The following is an 11,564-nucleotide window of genomic DNA, read 5'->3' on the forward strand; positions in this document are numbered from 1 at the left end:
TGGGAGGTTTGTAACCCTCCAGCAGTTCCATATCTGCTTGTATGCATAAATCCTTGTAGTTCAGACCTTTTATCCTTTTTCCTCCTTCAACACCCTGAACTCGACTTGTCAACTTCTTAAGCTCCTCGGCTATGTTCTTGATAAGCAGGTCCTTCTCAGAGGATTCTGGTGTATAGGAGATTGGTTGAGTGGAGTGAGGTAGTGTTTCCACATATATGGGGTTGTTTTGGTGAGTACTAGGGATTTGGGTGTAGTGGTGGTCGTTGGTTGAGTTTTGAGGATTGGGAATAGGTTATGGTGTGTTCTGAGGAGTGTGATAGGTAGTGGTTTGTGGGTAATGGGTAGGAAGATGTTGGTGCTGAGGAGGAGTGGGTATCGGTAAAGGATTGGTGTTTTTAGGTGGTGTGGTGTACTGATAGGGTACAGGAGGATTTTGTGGATGTTGGTTTGGCATATTTTGAGGAGGTGCTCAGTTTGAGCATTTTGTTAGTTAATGTCTGGGACGTTTAAGGTGAGGGAGAGGTTTGACAAATTACGGACCTGCTCAAGTTCTCCTTGTAACTTTAGTATCTTTTGTTCCAATCGTAAAACCAAGTCATTTTGTGCCAGGGTACTCCGACCGTCTGAAGTTTCAATATTCTCAGCATTTTCTTTTCATATACCACTCAAGTTATCCATCTTAGATTTTCCTCTGCTTTTCGGATTACTCAGAGGAGGAGGTGGTGGAGGGCCTCTAGATCTGGTGTGATACGCTGATGATGCCAGTATGTGCGAACCAATCTTAGGGGATGGGAATAATAAAAATAAAGAAAAATAAAAGGTAAACAAGTCAGTAATGATTCTGAAATATTTGCAATATTTAAACATATATTGTGGGAATGTATATTCGCGTCCTAGTTTGGAAGCCTCGTTGTGTCCGAGGTAGGCCTAACGACATGTTGATTTTGAGAATTTCAGTGCCAATAATTTCCTCATTTCATTAATGTAAAAATAGATAAACCCCAAAATGACACTAAATAACATAAGTCACTAATGGCACTTGGCCTTATTACATTTTAAAAGTAATTAAACCTAATCTACTTGGTCTCAGAAGGACCTTCTCTAGGCTGGATGCTCTTGTCGATCAGATCCTCCAGTTCATGCAAGTTCAGTAGTAAGTATGCCCTTGCTAAATGTCCTCCTTCGCTTCATTCAGCGTTCTGTCAATCGGTGACTCTCTTCCTCATCTTTCCCTCTAATTCCATTAGACTATACTCCAGATATTCTAACCTTTTGCTGGACTTAATAGCCCCCTCTCTCCATTCTTTGATTAGTTCCATATCGGTCTTGTGGCGCTCCATGTGCTCGGCCTCGAACTCATGAACTCTTTTGCGCAGTTTGTTGTACTTCACCTGTGTTTCGGTAACTTCGTCTATGACCCTGTTTCCTAGACCAACCCTTGGCTTGAATATTCCCCCTATGTTATCATCCAACCATGAGGGGTAGAAGTACACATGACCAGCATGATATCGATTTGGCTCGATGATATCCTTTTAAGTTCCACATGTGTTGTGCTTCACTTTTGTATGGAATGGAGTCACCCTGAAAATCGGCTATGAAATGACTCATTTTAGCAACTCGCGGTGTGACCTGCTTTCTGCCTACCTGTACCATTACCCTGAGGGGGTCATAAAGGGTATATGCCCCTTAACCCGATCAGTACTAAGTGTGGAACATCCCTGGATCCGATGATGAACTCGTCGGTAGGGAACTACTTGAACATCCATTGAACCTGGTCCATTGTCAAATTGTTGAAAAACTGCACTCATCCTACAGCATCCTCTGGTTTAGCAAACCTATCTAGGATATAGGTCATTTTCTTGGGATGATGGAATGCCATATGATCATTCTACGACCTTCATGGAAACTCTTTACGGTATTGACCTTTTGGAGATGTTCTAACAGCCAAACTTGCAGCAGCAGATTGTAACCTTCAAAGTATTTGTACCCCTTCTGACAGTGCTCCAAGGCCCGGTATATGTCTACTATGATCATAGGGACAATAGTATATGTCTGCCCTTAGATCCCCTCCATCAAGGTTTTGGTTACCATGGCCAGTCTGGTGTGGATTCTTTCTTCTTGGATCGGGAACACTAACATACCCAAGAAACAGACAATGAACACAAAAACCCTGCGGTGGATCCAACCCAAGCAAGTGATGGAGAATTCATCATCGAAGATACAATAAGATCTACTGTGACCGTATCATTTATAGAGGAAATCGAAGGGTATGTAGGAATTTTTCAGGCACTCTAAATCATCATTCTTTTTTAATCCTGTCATCTTCAAAAAACCCCTAGTAGAGCGGTTTTCCGGTACCAACAAACCAGGACTATTCCAAGGTAGCCCAGCAAATCCCCTTATTTCTTCCAAGAGAGGGATCATTTCTATGTTTCCAAAGCGAAACACGGCTCTTTCATTGTCCTAGAATATTGTGGCAGCTTCGATTAGTATGTTGTTTGGCTGAAGCCCCAATAGAGAAGGTAAATTTACCTAGAATCTTTTCGCATGATTCTTATCACTTGGTGGAAGATCCTCCCACAAATCTATCAAGAATGGTGGTATGTTACAAACCATGCTGAACCTGGGGACCTCGTACCTCATTTTCTGCAAAACAAATATGGTTAGGCCCTTTCCCCCTCCAGATCCGACTATTTATATAACAATGATTAACATATTGGCACTTATGACTCCATAATTAATGCACACAATTGTGGTTGCATCCGTTTGGATTATGAAAATCTCGATGGACTTTTTGGACGAGGCTTGTCTTAAAGGGTTATTACGTGGACAACATATTAACCCAACTAGGTTTGACCATGATGCATGTATAATTAATTAGAGTAAGGTTTCTATAGAGGTCTAGACTGGTACCCTCAAGTGGAAAACTTGATGGGGAAAGGCACGAAACCGTCGACTGCACCACTGATCGACTAGTTTTACCACAAATGTGTCTTTCCGAATTTAAAGGGTAATATATAGAAAGAGCGCAAACACTCATCAAGGTTGCTATAGGATTGATTATGCACGAATGGAATATCACGTTTAACATGATTTATGCAACAATAAATAGCAGGTTGTCACGTATTTGTATGTAAAATGATAAATGCAGTATTTAATAATTGAAAGGCGTTAAGAAAGAAAACAGGGGGACAAGTCAGTTTCTGTAGTAAAAGAAATCATAAATGCTTAAAAATAGGCAATTAAATCCAAATAAGGAGGAAGGGAACAGGGTGCACATGTATTAACAGAATAAAACATGCTTAAGACTAATTCACAAAAACAAGTTCATTATGGTAAGAGCATAAAATTCTCCAGCAGAGTCGTCATACTGTCGTGCCCCATTTTTTCCTTGCGGAGTCCAGGTTTCGACATTTTTTGGGACAACTCCTTTCCTTTTGGGAATTGGGTATGGAATTTGAAGAGTCGCCACCTAACGGATTAAGGTGCGTTAGGGCACCTAGAAGAAATAACTTGTCAACTAGTTTGCATTACCAGAGATTGGGTAAGGGCTCGAAATAACCTTGAGGGGAAGGTGTTAGGCGCCCCTTGAAGTCCACAACAGTGGGTCCCAGCCAAACTCAATTTGAGTGAATTAGTCATAAATAATTTAAACAAATATAGAGGTTATTTATATGAGAATAAAGGGGATCCTAGGTTTATTAGCCTATAGGATCACTTCTGTGCAATACTCGGTAAACTTTCCTCAAATAGAGGTGTTACGCGTAGCATTAGCGCACATATCATCATATCCTTTACTACACGATTACCCTCCCCTTAATTATTGTTACCTAAGCGTTCTAATAGTATCCAGTACGTGCCTTATACGTGCATTACTCGTCCCTTGCCTGTGGCCCTGGAGGTGTTTAGGACTTCTCTTTTAGGAAGTTCTAGACTCACTAATGTTGTTTTAAAAAGGAGAAAACTAAACAAAAAGTCAAGTAGGACTATCACATAAAGATGCAATTAAGGGCTCATATTTACCTCCACAAATAGACAAACAATTGCACGCCTCAAACAAATAGTTTTAAAATGATTTAAAGTCCTATAGCAAGATATCTAGATAAGCATAAAATATGCAACAGTTTCATTAAGGTGGGGCAGTAAATACCTATCAGTTTGCCTACTGATTTATTACTTCCTAAAATCTAGGCAGGTTTCAAACAACAGGAAAATAGCAATTTTATACCTAGAATCGTAAAAGATTGCCTAAGTGATAGCCGGTCAGAATTTTATAAATCAGGTATCTGAGCTGTAAATAGTTACTGGTTTTAGCAGGCTGATTTTTATCTTTTAGACCCTACATGCATGATATCTAAGTGTAGAAGAAATGATCTTAAGATCCGATAGGCATGGTATTTAAGTGCAGAAATGATTCTAAAGTTTCCTAATTACATGGTATCTAAATGCAAAAAATGATTTTGAAATTTCCTATAGACATGGTATCTAAAATGCAAAAAATGATTCTGAATTTTCCTATAGACATGGTATCTGAACGCATAAGTGATTTAAAACTTTATAGACGTGATTTTTAAAATGTAGAACTGATTTTGAAACTTTGTGGGAATGAATTAAATGCAGTAGTGAATCTTGACGGGATATTCATAACTATTTTGATCATATAGGCATGTTATCTACCGCACATAGTAACAAAATGTATTGAAACAAATACCTATAGGCATGATATCTACTGCATGCAGTAACAGAATATAACTGAACAAGTAAATAACCTATAGGCAGGATATCTAATATATAGTAGTGAAAAAATATTTGAAAGAAACATGCACCTAAAGCAGGTTTTCTACCCCATTCTCATGCAAACATTAAATTAGGCCCAGTTTTCCCAATTCACTATTGCCCCATCGTTATTACAACTAATTATTACAGACCATATGCAAATGAATAAAATACAAAATATATAACTATAGGAGGCCTGCAGCAGGCCCAATGCATCTGGATAACCTAGGCCTTCAAATCATAACAGCTCCAAAGCTCAGAGATACACAGTAACCATTGGCAAAGTACCAAGAACCCAAATCTCTAGTGTGTCAGAGTTCCCAAGGGCTTCGAGAACCCAGGGCAGTGTTCACACTAGAGAACAAATGTTCAGAAGTAGTTCATAAAGGATTGGAAACCAGCCCCAATGTGTTAGAGTTCAGAGGAGTCTCATGGACCCGAAGCAGTGCTCACATTGGGAGTAGCAGGACCCTAGTTAACTAAGAGTAGGAGTTGAAAATAATATATGAAAATAGGAGACATCTTTGCTTTTGGAAAATAGTTTGGATTTCAAAAGTGCATAGAAACAGATTACCAGATTACGAGAACCACAAGCAGCACACATTTAGCAGAAGGAGTTTAGCCATGAACTCCAGCAATCAAACAACAAACAAGACAGAGTAACAATTAATTTGAACAAGGTTTCATATGACCTTAATCCATTAGATATTACTAGGTGAACACATAGGCATACATTAATCATAGAACAACATGTTGGGATCGAATTACTGATCAGACAATCATACAGAAAGGTTGCAAAAGTTGGGATCATAGAAAATCATGACTTATTCAGGAACCTGTTAGGGGTGAACACTTACAACAGGATAGAAATCATGCTAGTTGAGAAACAAATAGACATAGGTTTAATTACATAGAAGAAGACATGCTGAAAACAAGAAGCACATAGGTCTAATTTCATGGAAGTAGGCATGCTAGTTAAGATCCATGAACAGGGAGTACATAGGCCTAATTACATAGAAGTGGACATGTTGATTAAGAGTAATGAACATGAAGCACATAGGTATAATTACATAGAAGTAGACATGCTGATTAAGATCAATAATCATGAAGCACATAGGTCTAATTACATAGAATATTGAATGAGGACAGAAGTGGAGACATGTCAGTTAGGAAATAGCAAACAAGAAGTAGAAAGTATGCAGAATCCAATAGTCTAGCCTTGGTTTTCAGCCGGCTAGCCAATGCAGCAAACACAAGTAACAGAAAGGTTTGAATGAGAGCAAGAGTTTATGTGTGTGTGTGTGTGTGTTTCTTTTTGAGTGTGTTCGTGTAAGTGCCTGAGTCTATATTTTGAAATTAGAACAAGAAGGGTTTTTACATCATGCAAAAGGGTAGGTCACATAAGGTAATGAATCAATCACACATACATAAGGTATGAAAAATCAATTAGCAATCAGTCAGGAATCAATTAAGAGGACAGAATCAAATAAGTACCACTTAATTTAAGGAAAAATCTCACACATAACCAATCCGTAATTAAGAGCAAGGTTAATAAGGTAAGAAACAGTTTCCGGAATCAATTAGGAACCAGGACACACAATCAAGCCAATAATACGGATACATAAATAGGATAAGAACAAGTAAAACTTAAATAAGGAAATATGGGTACTAAATTCAAACCTTAATTTAGGTAAGTAAATCAATTAACAACTTAATTGACAGAGTTAAAGGTAACGAGCAAAAGATAACAAGATAAATAATCAGAGAATCAAAATCCTAGGATATGTCAAAGGCATAGAGATGAGACTCAAAAAGGATCGGTCGAAATAGTAAAGAAGAAAACCATAGTTGAAAGCATTTAAATGTCTAAACCTTTTCACAGAAAATTCGTTAGAGATCAAAACCCTAGGGTAAAATAAAACCGGTTAACAATAATAGTAAAAAGCAAAAAAATCTTAAGGAAAATACCAAACAAACTCAAAACCGTCTCAGATCTAAAGCGATCTAAAAGGATTTAACAGAAATAGCTAGGTTTATGAACATAGGTAGAAAATCTGGTTTCACGAGAACATGAAAATGATAGTACTCACAGACATAGGGTTGAATATAGGCGGATTAATCAAAAAGATGAGAGATTTGAACCAAATCTGGTTCGAATCCTTTGAGATCCCATTAATTAACATGAAAATCGAACAACCAGAAGAGGTAAGAGGCCGGCAGGGGCCTGAAATCACAGAGGAGCCCCATGGAACGGGTAGTTTTCTGATGACGGTAGTTAGGGTTAGGATTTTGTCTGAGAGAGGAGAGGATGAGAGGATTTAGAGGTGGTGCAACTAGAGATAATGGGTAGGGTTTGGGGAGTCGTTGGATTAAAAAAAGGAAAAGGATAACGTGGACCGTTGATCTCAAAGATCAACAGCCACAATTGGAGGAGGTTCTTGGTCAGGTAGGGGTTATCTACTTTGGGATAGGGAATATTGGGCTAAGGTTTAATTTGAATTGGGCTGGGGGTCCGAAATTAAACATAAATTAAGGGGTTATTTGTTAAATACCCAATTTATTAATAAAATAATTTGTAAAAATAGCTAATTAAATGATAAAAATAATTTTTATGCATGATGATAATCTAAAATAATTACTTAGCATTATAATAATATAAAAGGTAGGTAATTATGCACACATGAGATATTATTGCAAAATTATTGCAATTATAACCCTAACATGTACATATGGCTATTTGTGAAATAATCAACGCTCAGTATAAATATAAATGATAAATTTAAGCAAATAAAATTATTTTTAAAATCATTTGTAATGCAATTAGTAATTACTTATATAATAAAATACTAGAATAAATTAATTAAAATCCTTTTAAATTACAGAAAATTATGAAAAATTACTGGTTGATGCTCATGCACTATTTTGAACGTATATATGCATTTTGAAATATATGAGGGAAAAATTGGGTATCAATAGGGACGCCAGGGCCTGTGGACACTACAGGACTACCTTAGGTCTCCTGAGTGAAGTATCAGCAACCGACCTCTCGATCAGCCACTACCAGCTCCGAAATCTGCATAGAAAGTGTAGAGTACAATATCAGCACAACCGACCCCATGTACTGGCAAGTGTCGACCCTAATCTACGACAAAGTAGTGACGAAGCTATGGCGGGACATAAACAAGATATATCCTGCAACAGTTTATAATAAGGCAAAAAGAAGATACACAATGAAATATGACAGTAACTTGTATTAAATAAACACGGAACCCGGTAGTTCTACCAATACTCAGCTATAACCAATCCTTAAAAGAGTTTCAACACCACAATAATGAATCTTAGCAAAGAATGATACATGAGCAACAAATGATGTGGCGCATCCCGATCCTACCATATTATCAATAACTATATGAGCATTCACTCTTATTACCCCTTGTTATGGCGTGCAACCCAATCCCACCAGTCCACCATTATTACTTCTCAATATATCACCCTTATTTCTCTTGTTGCGGCACGCAACCCGATCCCATCATATCAGTACCAATCAAAAAAATAAAACAAGTATTTCACAGTTTAGCTCAAACGCCCCACAACACTCATACCTTAAATCATCACAACGGGAGGTCTATACCATTATGAAACTTCAACAATTAATACTACACAGCGCGACCAACCAAAGTGTACTATAAAGCATCAACAGACCAACGTAAACCAACAATATAATATAATAAAAGTACGGAACAATTAATACCTTCAATAGAGATAACAACGTTTAACAAGAAGCAATTAGAAATGGAAGCATCACTAAGCAAGTAGCAGTTAAGATAGGAAAGCAATATATAAGGAAACTAGGAAGGGAACATGCTAAATAGATAATTTGGCGGCGTATAAGTACTTGTCTCCACACTTATACGCCACACACATAGAATTTCACATAGCAAATAAGTCGGAGATCCCTAATCCCTAGAGTCAAAGTTAGACCAAATACTTATCTCAAACCAACGAACAATTCAAAGTTTAATTACCGCTTTACCTCTTGATTCCACCACCAACTCACTTGTATCTAGTAATTATTAACTTAATAACATCAATATAGGATAAAGAAATCAATTTCAATGCATAATTATAGGTTTCCCAATATTTTCCCCAAAAAGTCAAAAACCGACCCCTGACCTGCTTGGTCCAAACTCGAAATTCGAACCAAAACCCGATTACCCATTCACCCCCGAGCCCATATATGCAATTGTTTTTGGAATCTGACCCCAAATCGAGGTCTAAATCCCCAATTTATAAAAATCCCTAATTCTACCCAAACCCCAATTTCTACCATATAAATCTTAGATTTTTGGTTGGAAATTCATGAAATGTGATGTGAAAGTTAAAGAAAGTGGGTTAGGATCACTTATCAAAGTTTTTGGGCAGATTTGGTCTTGGGAGAATCACCTCTAGGTTTCTAGGATTTGAAAAATGTGAAGAATGAGAGAAAATCCCGTCTAAGTTATGTTTTGAACAGCTGTAGATGTCGCATTTGCGACCTGAGCTTCGTAATTGGAAGCTCGCAAATGCGAACTCTTCGCATTTCTAATGCCTTCGCAAATGCGAACATATTGTTCGAAAATGAGAATATATTGTTCACAAATGCGGTGCAGTCATTGCAAATGCGACCACTTTCTTCGCAAATGCGAAGAATTCCCACCCTTGATCGACTTCGCAAGTGCGAAGGATTGTTCGCATTTGCGAACATGAGCTGGCCCAACTTCCTTCGCATTTGCGATGGAAGCCTCGCAAATGTGTCCTCCACAGTGATCGCAAATGCGAAGCCTGACCTTGCATTTGTGGGGTCTGAGGCCTGCAACACAGCTGAAGCATACCAGCTAATTTTCTAAGTTTCAATTCACTCTGTAGCCTATCCAAAACTCACTCGAGCCCTCGGGGCTCCAAACCAAACATGCACACATGTATTAAAACATCATATGAACTTGCTTATATGATTAAATTACCACAATAACACCTAGAACTATGAATTTAGCACCAAATTGCATGAAATTTTCAATATAGTTCAAAACTTCTATTTTCTCAACCAAAGGTTCGAATCACGTCAAATCAATTCCGTTTTTCACCAAATTTCACAAACATGATGTAATTATAATATTAAACTTGTAACAAGCTCCGGAACCAAAATACGAGCCTGATGCTAACGAGATCAAACATTTACTAATTTCTCAAAACCTTTGGAATTTCAGTTTAACAATTTTTATCAAAAATTTATTTCTTAGGCTAGGGACCTCGAAATTCGATTCTGGGCATATGCCTAGGTCCCATATTTTACTACGGACCCTCCGGGACTATCAAAACATATGCCCGGATCCATGTACTCAAAATGTTGAGTGAAGTTAACTAAAATCAACTTTTAAAGGCAAAAATTATTATTTCCTCAAATTTTCACATAAAGGCTTTCCGGAATCGCGCCTGGACTGTGCATGCAAATCGAGGAGAGATAAAAATGAGGCTTTCAAGGCCTCAGAACACGGAATCAGATTTGGAAATAGAATATGACCTTTTGCGCCATCACACAAAAGAAATTTGAGAGTCAATGATAACAAAGTACACCGTTGAAGACGCTACCAAACAATAGTTTGTAATAGGAAACTACTACAAGTGGGAGATGACGGAGGAAAAGGACATAACTGCACAAATCAACGAATATTACAAGCTAATTTAAGATCTCAAATTCGAAGATATCTCTCTGCCTAAACAGTTTTGTTGCTGGTCGCTTATAGAAAAACTTCCCAAATCTTGGAGTGACTACAAACAACAAATGAAACACAAATACAAGCTGCTATCATTGAAGGACTTGGTCAAGCATATTATAACTGAAAATACCAACCGCAAGTAAGTTGTTGCTGATAAAGGAAAGGAGATTGCTACAAGAGTCAACCTTGTGGAGGACAACAAGCGGCAGAACAAATTAAATAACAGGTACGATAAATGAAATAGTTATAAGCCCAAAACCAACAATCAAACCTTCAAGAAAAAAGGCAACTGCTTTATGTGTGGAAAACCTGGCCACCATGCTGCTTAATATCAGAAAAGGGATGGGAATGACAATCCCACAAGGCTAAAGTAAATTTAATCAAAGCCAAAGTGGATGACATAATTGCTGCAGTTATTTCCCAAGTGAACCTTGTGTCCAATGTGAAAGATTGGGTGTTAGACTCTAGTGCTATTAGGCACATATGTGCTAACAAAAAAGACTTTATATCTTATGCTCAAGTTTAGAAAGGACAAGAAGTTGTATATCTTGGTGATTCAAGGACTACTCCAGTTCATGGAAAAGGCAAAATTCTTCTCAATCTCACATCAAGCAAAATATGGCATTAAATGATGTGTTGTATGTTCCTAGTATCCGAGCCAATTTGGTCTCCGTTGGATTATTAGGAAAAGTAGGGATGAAGGTTTCTGTAACGACCTGACCGATCATTTTGGGCATTTGTTCGCTTGCTAGTTATCGGGCATGACTAGCACCGTATGATGTATTATGACTTATGTAAATCATCGGTTTTAGTTTTTAGGTTAATCGGAACAGATATGGAAGAATGATTCTCAGTTTGAAGCTTTAAATTGGAAAAGTTTGACCAAGTTTTGATTTTTTAGTATTCGACCTTGGATTTAGATTTTTTTATAATTTTGTTAGCTCCATTAGGTGATTTTGGACTTGGGAGCACATCCGGAATGTGATTTGGTGGTCTGTGGTAAAATTAGGCTTGAATTTGGCGAAATTGGAAATT

This window comes from Nicotiana tabacum, chromosome 16 (assembly GCF_000715075.1).
Source record: "Nicotiana tabacum cultivar K326 chromosome 16, ASM71507v2, whole genome shotgun sequence".
NCBI lineage: Eukaryota > Viridiplantae > Streptophyta > Magnoliopsida > Solanales > Solanaceae > Nicotiana > Nicotiana tabacum.